Genomic DNA, 10,376 nt, shown 5'->3' on the forward strand with positions numbered 1-10,376 from the left:
CATGAAAGTTGTAGATCTTTGAGTCTTCTTTCCAATGATGCAAGAATAACTTCATTTGGACATTCCTAGGTCAAGATATGATGAAATTACCTAACAGTGATCAGTTTTAGTCAAAATCTGCAAGTTTAGAACTTCAACTTCAAGGATTATTTTGACCACTTTGGCTTCTTTTTTAGACTTTGATGCCTGAATATGAGTTGTATCACTTTGAGTATTCTTTCCAATGGGACAAGAATCACGTAATTTGGATATTTGTAGGTTGAGATATGGTCCAAAGACTATGACGTCGACGTGCAGGTCGGGAATTTCAATTTCATGATCTTTTGCTTCTCTTTTGTTTTGGTTTGCTCAAATGACCAAGACCATTGAAAGCACCACCCTTAGGCTTCCTTGGAAGTGTTTTGCCCATCATCTTAGCTTCTCCTTGGCTCCTGTTTAAGCTAGTGCATGATTAACAAATAAATTCACGTAGTCAACATTGTGGGATAACCAAACAATTGTCACATAAATTCAGGAAGGTCATAAATCGTATAACAATTACCCAAACTAATAAAAGATCGGTTTTTGATGAAAAGATCTTCATGTAAGCAATTAGAAGAAAGGTTCTTGCTTCTTATGGGGTTTAAATAAACTTTTAGGGAGACGATAGAATTAGGACCCTCATATTGCACATCACGAATAATGATGGATAATCACATAACAAGTGTTTACATAAATACTAACGTTTAGCACATACGGAATATTTCACCGGATTTCATAGACAAATACTTTATGTCTAATTCGCACGCCATGAATACACAGGTGTTATACGAGATTGTTCATCGAATACTAAGTATACAAGTATTGGCACGTATATGCAGATTGGTTGCAATTAATAATATTATATATATGCATAGTGGGATGCCTTATAACATACAGTTTGTCTATCATGCTTTATATATACATGAATGTGTGTAAGTATGTATTTTAACACAAACATGCGAGCTATTTGATTTGACACACAATACATACACCATGGAAATATAAATCTCCACCTACAATTTGAACATGCAATCCGCATACAAATATTCCTTAATAATTACGAGTAAAATAACCTAGGTTCATAAATACTAAAAGATTTATCTTTTGAGAAATCTTGAAAGAATTTGATCACACAAGCACTTAGGAAAATCAATTTTACCCCAGGCTAAATAAATTTTTGGTAGGCATAAATCTTACCTCTAGAAGCCCAGAATACCTAAACAACTTAGAATTGAAGACCCTTGATTGCTAATTCCTGAATCAATTGATGACCTAATGATGAGGCTAAAGTTTTTAATTATTTAGGGAAGATAGGAGTGGCAACATAGAGATTATGCCAGGAGGAAATATAGAATTAGGGTTATCTCAAGATATATATGTATATACATAAGAGTAATGTAATTTGTACGGAATAATATTTCGGGGTTAGGATATGCTAAGTGTAAACTTGTAGATACATATAGGATTAACATAGCTAGGGTACAAAAGAAAAACCCTAGCTAGCGTACATATGTATTATTTAGGATTAGGCAAAGTGATTAGGGTATTATTTAGGATTAGGCAAAGTGATTAGGGTTGGGATATAATAATAATAATAATAATAATAATAATAATAATAATAATAATAATAATAATATTATGCGTGTAAGTGTAGCATACGAATATAATTGAGATTACTTGTAACAGCCCCGATTTTCATGCCATTTTAAACTTAAATATGCAAGATAAACTAACCACAAAAACATAAAGCATAGCACAGCGGAAGTCTACTATTAAAAATCGAGAAAACAGGGAGTGTTATGCCACGTTTACACCAATGTGAACGCACAGGCAAAAACCGACATCAACAAACTAATGAGTTCAACAGAAGAGGCACACATGCCCAAAACACGGTCTAAACTGTCCAGGGAGACTAATCTATCCATGTCTAACGCGCTCATTGTCTACTCGGGACCTGTAAAGCACATAAAGAAAGGGGACGACGCCCGGTCAGCGAATAATGCTAGTAACCCATCAATACGCGTTAAGTATCATACGTAGATAGTATTATACAAAATCATTTTTCGAAACAGAATACTGTATATATCAGTTCAAAGCCCAAGATAGAAGTCAACTGCAAAGACTCTAATTCACTCACAACAAGGACAAAGGGGAATCACATCCCAAAACACATCAAGACATGACAACGACAGCACAAGTACAACTCAAGGTGTATTCTACCATCACCCAGTAGAATACCACCCGACATACTCAACAGATAAGGATAGAGAAACACACATCGGCAACACATGCCATCGTGATATCACCCATCACGAGTTCAATAATCAATCTTTATGCCCGGTTCCAACCTTATGGCTACCCCCAACCTTATAGCTAGTTCCAACCATTACCTCCGGGACCCCTGTACATCCAAGTCCAACCTTATGCCTCCGGGAACCGTCGTTCCCCCACCAACAACCACCAACAATTTCCGCAAACACATAGTACACGAGGGTACCGTTCATTTCACGGCCTGAAGCCACCCAACACATGAGCCTATAGCCCAGTTCACAACTCCATAAACACGTCATGGCCACCACGAGGACCACTGCCGTACCTTGGTGACTATTGTTGTGACACCCCGTAATCCAAATTCAATCAAGGGATTAATTAAGTAATTAATCCTAATCCAATTGATAATTTAATTCCTTAAATTCCTGAAAATTCAATAGTCAAGGACTAGTAATTGACTAGTCAACCCAAAGTCAAAAGTTGTACCTTAAGCTTTGTGAGTTGTTCCCTTGTTCCCTTACACATTTCATTTTAGTAAGGGCAAATAAGACATTTCCTTGGTAATAGTCTTTCAAGCTAACCTAGGAAGACACATTTCATTTCTTCAAACACTCTCCAAGAGAAAAATCATAAACTCTCTCTCTTCTCTCTAAAAGCTAGTTAGCTTTCTTTCCAAGCCACACCTAGGGCTACCAAGATCTTTCAAGCTTACTTTCAAGATTCTACCTTTCATACTTTTGAGCATCTAGGAGGGTAAGATCTAAGCTCCTCTTGTGTTTTTAGTGTTTTCTAAGGTATCTTTTTATAAAGGTGAAATCTTTATGTTGTTTTGGTGTGTTCTTAAAGTGGGTGTGGAAAGGGAACCTTGTTTGGGAGCCTTGTGGAGTGTTGTAAGTGAAGGATAAGTCAACAAGAGGTAACCCATGCTCTACAAAATCTATTTTTCTTACCTATTTGATGATTCTTAGATTCTACATGTGATTTTGCTATGAAATGTGAGTGTATGCATTGTCTTGTGAAAATGCATATCTAGAGCTTGTGTTTAGGGTTCTTGTATGTCATTGCTTGGCTATTCCTTTGATTCAAGTCATTTTGTTGTATTTGGTGAGATTTGGCATATTTTGGACTTGAATTTGAGTTTGGTGTTGAAAATCCCTGAAGGGATTATTTTGGTGTACAGGTATGTACCCGCGGGCGGAACGGAGGGCAGTGGCCTACCCGCCGCCCCACTCACGGGGTAAAAGGTGGCTTGTGGGTGTGTACCCGCGGGCGGAACCACGGGTGGGGGTCCACCCGTGGGTCCACCCGCGGGGAACCATGTTGGTGTTGTTCGGGGATTTGTTCCTCGTGATTCTTTTGACTCGGTATATGGTCTTTTGACTTCCCGATGTTCTTTTGTGGAACTATTTGAGTGTCTTCTTGATGTTTCGTATGTCTAGAACTATATGGTAGGAATCCATGTAGGTTTTGGTATCTTGAGTCTTGCTAAGTGTTCAACATTGTGATTCGTTGAACCGTGATGAGTCTTGTGTGTTCTTCGGAACTATGTTTGGTTTACCCGTTTGATAAGCATGCTAGTTCGGTGTTTAAATGCTAGCATGTGTGTTGTTTGTACCTTCTTATTGTTGATGATGACTTGTGTTAATCATCGTTGTTGTAGGAATGTGATCCATTCCTTGGTTGAGTATGGTTTCATATCTTCGTTGTGATCCGTTGATTGATTCCTATGATGGTGTTGTGTGTGTGGCTGTACCTGGATTGCACGATTAATGGTATGGGACATTAGTCACCAAGGTACGGTAGTGGTCCTCGTGGTGGCCATGACGCGATTATGGAGTTTGTGACCTGAGTGATGGGTTCACGTATTTCTTGGGTGGCATGTGTTGCCGTGTGTGTGATCGGTACCCTCGTGTACTATGAAATTGGTGGTCTTGTTGGTGGTCATTGGTGGGGGACGACGGTCCCAGGAGGGAAAAGGTTGGACTTGGTTGTACAGGGGTCCTGGAGGTAATGGTTGGAACTAGACATAAGGTTGGGGGTAGCCATAAGGTTGGAACCGGGCATAAGGAAGGTATATCAATCCATGATGGGTAATGTCACGAAGGCTTGTGTAGCCGTTGTTGTGTATTTCTCTATTTTGTGACGTGTGATGTCACAAAGGCAATGTGTTGCCATTGGTTGTGTCTTTATTCTCTTGTGTTATGCATGTCGGGTGTTAGTCTACTACGTGATGGTAGATTATACCTTGAGTTGTCCTTGTGTGTCGTTATTACTTCTTGGTGTCTTGGGATGTGTTCCCTTATCTTTATTGTGAGTGTATAGAGTCTTGTGTTTGACTTCCATCTTGGCTTTGAAATTGATATATACTATATCCCGTTTCGCAAATGATTTTGTATACATATAAACTATCTACATATGATATTTCACATGTATTGGTGGGTTACCAACATTATTCGCTGACCGGGCGTCGTCCCATATCTTATGTGTTTCTTTCAGGTGATGTGTAGACGAGAGGGCAGTCTAGAAGCTATTAGCTTAGATCCCTTTGTTTTGAGATGTTGTGGCCTGTGCGCCAATGTTAGACATTAGTACTCTTGTTTCTGTATGGATTAGATTGTGGATTATGCAGATGTTTCGCCTGTGCATTCACCTTTGGGTGGACGTGGCATAGTACCCTTTATTTTCTATTTATATAATCCATGTTTAGTCTTCCGCTGTGTATGATGTTATGACTAGTTATCTGCATGTCTAAGGTTTAATTTAGCATGGAAATTAGGGGGTGTTACAGTTGGTATCAGAGCCTAGGTTTGAGTCTTGGTGGTTAATGTCTAGACTTCTAAGTGGTTAAGTGTGGTTTGAGACCTTAAGGCGACCATAAGAATCTAAGTGCTTAAGCTTAGGATTTCTTAGGATGCGCGGTGAGTTGAGTGTTGTTTATAGTTGCTTGCTTGTTTGTTGTCTTGTTGGTAATCATGTTGTTGTAGAAGCTTGCGATGCCTCCTCGTCCTCGTGCGCGTACGCCGGAGACCCCGACGAATGAGCAGCTTACCCAGAACCTCCAGCAGTTGACGCAGACGATGCAAACCCTCAGTGAAGCCTTGTTGCATAACAACCATCCCGTGCCACCTCCTCAGCTTACCGGGCATAGGGACATGGAGCGTCTCGTGTTAGGACACAGGCCACCGACCTTTACGGGTGAGGAAGACCCGGTTATCTTGGAAGAGTGGGTGAGGACGTTTTGACAAGATCTTCTCGGTTGTCGGTTGTCCGGAAGAGTGAAGGGTAGAGCTTGTAATGTTCTACTTCTGTCTTGAGGCCTATTTATGGTGGATGCACGAGGGCCCAGCTTGCCTTGAGGAGCCCGAGTTTGGTTGGACCGCTCTAAATGATCGGATGCGCGAGAGGTTTTATCCGGCACATGTTAGGGCTGCAATGTACGAGGAATTCCTCCATCTCCAGCAAGGATCTCTATCAGTGGTTGAGTACCATAAGAGGTTCCTAGAGCTTGCGCGTTTCGCCCGGATGCTTGTGCCTACGGAGCTCGCCAAGGTCGAGAAGTTCGTAGCCGGATTGAACTACGAGGCACGAAAGACTTTAACCGTGAGTAGGCCGAGTTCTTTGAAGGAAGCATACCTGAGTGCCGCGGATCTGTACCGTGTTCAGCAGTTGCAGCGAGGATCTTATGAGATTGCAAGGAAAAGAACCGAGAGTGGAGGCTCTTCCAGCTTCAAGAAGCCTAAGCCGAGTTTTCAAGCTAAGAATGCGTCATCTCCAACCCAAGGACCCAATCGAGCGGAGCATGGGAATCAAGTCAAGACGTTTGCTTGTCGTAGATGTGGGAAGGTGCATGCCGGTCAGGACTGTCATGGTCAAGCGTTCCGGTGTTTTCGTTGCGGAGATAGGGGTCACAAGGTCGCCGAGTGCCCTCAGCAAGCCAACCAAAGGGCGTTGCCACCACCCCCAGGAGCCGGAGGAGCAGCAGGAAGTAGTTCGAACCGTGGAGCAGCTGGGGCTAGGCCGTCGGGAAGGTGGAGCAGCTGGGGCTAGGCCGTCGGGAAGAGTTTTCGTTATGGGGCGATCGTAGGCAGAGACCGAGGGCTTGGTGGAGGAAGAGCTAGCAGGTAACCTTTTTCTAGCCTACCCTTGTCTTTAGTACGCGTCTTGTTCTTTGTGCCGTCGTTTGTTGCCTTGTTTTCCTTGATTGTCTGTTGGAGTTCGGGAAGAGTTTTCGTTATGGGGCGATCGCAGGCAGAGACCGAGGGCTTGGTGGAGGAAGAGCTCGTTATGGGGCGATCGCAGGCAGAGACCGAGGGCTTGGTGGAGGAAGAGCTAGCAGGTACCTTTTTCTAGCCTACCCTTGTCTTTAGTACGCGTAGCCTACCCTTGTCTTTAGTACGCGTCTTGTTCTTTGTGCCGTCGTTTGTTGCCTTGTCTGTTGGAGTTGTGCCGTCGTTTGTTGCCTTGTTTTCCTTGATTGTCTGTTGGAGTCGTTTCATTATCCTTGTTATGTTTTCCTCTTTGGTGAATGATTCTTTGGACCTAAGTGTAAGCCCTTCTTGATACACATGTACAAAGTGTAACCTTTCCTTCTTGTGAGTTACTTAAAACTCTCCAACTTTTTATTTGTAAGCCTTGAGTTTCAACCCTAGTTGTATCACTTACCAACCCAACCCTTGAACCACTTGAACTAATTATGTTTCTTGAAACTTATCCAATTTTAATTCTATCTAACCTATAAAATCTCACTTTACCCAAAATCCCCAAATTTGATCATCTTCTTTTCCCAATTTTTTCCCAAATCCCAAAACCCTTATTTCTTTCCCTTCCCCCTCTCCACCCGTGAGACCAGCCGAGAACACCCGTCGCCACCTGCCGCCACCGCCGTCTGCCGGAACGCCGCTGTCGCTGTCCGGAGCACCGCCGCTGTGCCGACGCGGCGAGAGAGAGAGAGAGAGAGAGAGAGAGCAGCGCGGGGGAGAAGAAGAAGGAAGAAGAGGAAAGCCTTGGGTCCTTTTTGTTGAGCTTTGGGTCATCTTCAATCATGCCTAGGAGGTCAAGTTTGGCAAGAAAAGCGGAATGGGTGGATACCCATTATCTCGTTTTAGAAGGAAAAACTTTTGACCCCGAATCCTTTTCTAGTTCCTTGTTGGATATGCTTAGATTCCAAGGGTTGCTTGATGGGTTTCTCGTCATAAGGGCCGAGACATACCCAAGTTTGGTTAAGGAATTTTATCGTCACATGGTTGTGACAAAGGATGGTGGTAAGCTTGAAATCACCTCGAAGGTGAGAGGCGTGAGAATAGTTTTGTCTGAAAAGAGGCTAGCTCAGCTTTTGAGTCTATCTGCTTAGGGTGTTGCTCAGTACAGTGGCAAATCTTGGATTAGTACGGATACCATGGGGTACCGGGACTATTTGAGTTACTTGTTGGGTCGCACGAGTGGTTTCACTCAAGCCTCAAGATCAGAGAAGAAGTGGTTGTCTGCCGAACAAAGGATCTTGGTGGTGTTGGTGTCAGATTGTTTGTTGCCCAATAACAACAAAAGTCGGTTGTTGGGAAAACTGGAGTGCACCTTTGTTTTTTGTCCGAAGAACATGGTAAAGTTTAATCTGCCTGCCCTGATGTTGCAACATATGGTTTTCTGTCGACCGGAAGCCTTAGAGGGCCGCTTCACGAACTGCCAAACGCCTTCACCTTTTCCAGAATCTTTCTTCCCCAAATCAGTTGTGTTGAAATCATCTTCTCCCCTTCCCTTCTGCGTAGACTTTTGCCTCAACTCCAAGAAAAACCCATCTTCCTCAACTCACCATAGTTCTTCCTAAAAGATCAAGAGTGCATCTTACAAGCTATCCTAAGCACAAGAAAAATTTTAGTGGAGTCATCTACCTCTCCCCAACAAGTTCAAGACAAGAAATTGGATAGCAATGGCAAAGGGAAAGAAGCAAGTGGAAGAAACTAACCATGAAGGTTCCAACTATTCGGTCGTTGGAGGTAAAACCTATTTTCCTGAGCACTTTTCTGAAGGTTTTAATCGGATGTTAGAAAGTCGAGGATTATTGAGGAAATTTTTAAAGATCCAGGAGGAAATTTATCCGGATTTAGTTATTGAATTCTATGAGAATCTGTCTACCAAGCACAAGAAGGGAGTTACAAATGTTACTTCTAATGTGAGAGGTACTAAGATAGAATTGACGCCACAGAAGTTGGCTAGTTGGTTTGATTTGTCGTTGAGTGGGGTAGATACATATGATCGGGATGATTGGATTTCCCATGATAGGGTGACATATCTTGAGTACTTGAGGTACATGACTGGTAGTAGGGAGGAATTCCCTAAGGAATATAGACCTGAGAAATCCACCTTGAATGGTGAGAAAAAGTTGCTAGTTTTGTTGATAGAGGAATGTTTGTTCACATGTAGGAACAACTCTAATGAGATTGGTAGTTGGACATGCACTATTGCATTCTTTATGAGGTTTGGACATGAGATAAATTTGCCAGCTTTAATCTTCAAACACATGTCCTATTCCAAGTCAAGAAACTAGAAGCATTTGCCTTATGGCATGATGTTGAGTTGGATCTTTATTAAAATGAACCTACCTGAAAGAGGGGAAAGAGTTCAAAGGACCACTAGAACGGCTTTGACTGCCACCAATCTGAGATATTACGAGTTGTATCAGACTGTTGATAATGAGTACCTCACTCTGGCACAGATTGCTAAGAAACCTATGGATGAAAAGATAGCACTTGTGGTCAGTTTGAATGTACCCAAAAGAAGTGGGCATGTGACAACCCAAAATTTAATTTTATAAATTCGGTTTTAAGAAATTTCAAAATAGCCATTTTTCACTCTATAAAAATTTTTGCGATGAAATCGGTGTTTGAATAAATTATTTTGAGCCACTTTTAAGTAAATTCAACACCGAGATTTATTTTAAATCTAAAATCCTAGATTTTCGGGTACAGTGCGTACCAAGTTTTTGACCCAAAAGTCAATCTGAGTGAAACCAGAAGAAATCTGAGAAGCCTAAATCAAGTGTTTATCTAATAATCATTTTTGGGAAATTCATGTTAACCCTAAACTATTTTAAATCTTGAATCCTAGCCCTTAGTCCATGATACAAGGTGAACCCTAAAATTGTATCTTTACAATTTTACCCCCAAACCCTAAGTATAAGAGTTAGCTTTTTCCCTTGTGCACTATTCATTTCTCCAAATCAGCAGCACAATATTTTCCATCTCACTCGTGAAGCTCTCTCCCTCTCCATCATCTTCTTCATTTTAAGGCGTCTTCTAGCAAAGTCTAGGTTCAAACTTGGGTAAGTTTCTCACTTCTCCCTCCCTTTTCTATTTCTCTATTAGCTTGTCTTTGAGATAGATTATCTAAGCTTAGATGTGTTTTTGGGTATTGTGTTGGTTTTTGCTTGAGAAATGGAGATGGTAAAGAAGAAGACCTAGCTTGAGGTTGGAGATGGAAGGATTCTTGAGGTTAAAGCTTGAGGTATAACCCATGGATTCCCAAATCTAGTATTTTACCCTAAGTTATGTGATTTAGTTGTTCAAGTGTGTATATATATGTATTTTGGGTGTTTAGAATGATGAAATGTAAGTTATTTGTTGTTGATATGCTGTGTGATTTTGTGGGGTTTGAGTATCTGATCTGTGTTGTTAAGAGAAGGAAAGTAGAGAGTAGCAGAAGCCCATTTCTGGGAGCTCACGGACCATAAGGACGGATCTAGACAAGATTTGTCACCATGGTCTGTGCTTGGGATTGATTCCTATGGCTAATAATTTTGTGTTAAGCTTTGATAAAATTATTTATGGTGAGAGTTGAACCCCTAATCCCTTATTTAATAATTTAACTTTCTTCCACTTAAGCAGCTTCAACTTTTGAGAAATTATCTTGGATTATATAAGATATCATTTGGGCTTGAAGGATTATTTATATTTAAAAGTATTTTTATAGAAAATCATAAATATGTTGAGAAGGGTTTAAACTACCAAAAGTTATGATTTGCCAAGAAAGCTCTATTCTAGAATTATATATGAGCATATATATTTTGGGAAATGTTATACTTGATTTTGGGA

The sequence above is a fragment of the Ipomoea nil genome, unplaced genomic scaffold (genome assembly GCF_001879475.1).
Source record: "Ipomoea nil cultivar Tokyo-kokei standard unplaced genomic scaffold, Asagao_1.1 scaffold1353, whole genome shotgun sequence".
Taxonomy (NCBI): Eukaryota; Viridiplantae; Streptophyta; class Magnoliopsida; order Solanales; family Convolvulaceae; genus Ipomoea; species Ipomoea nil.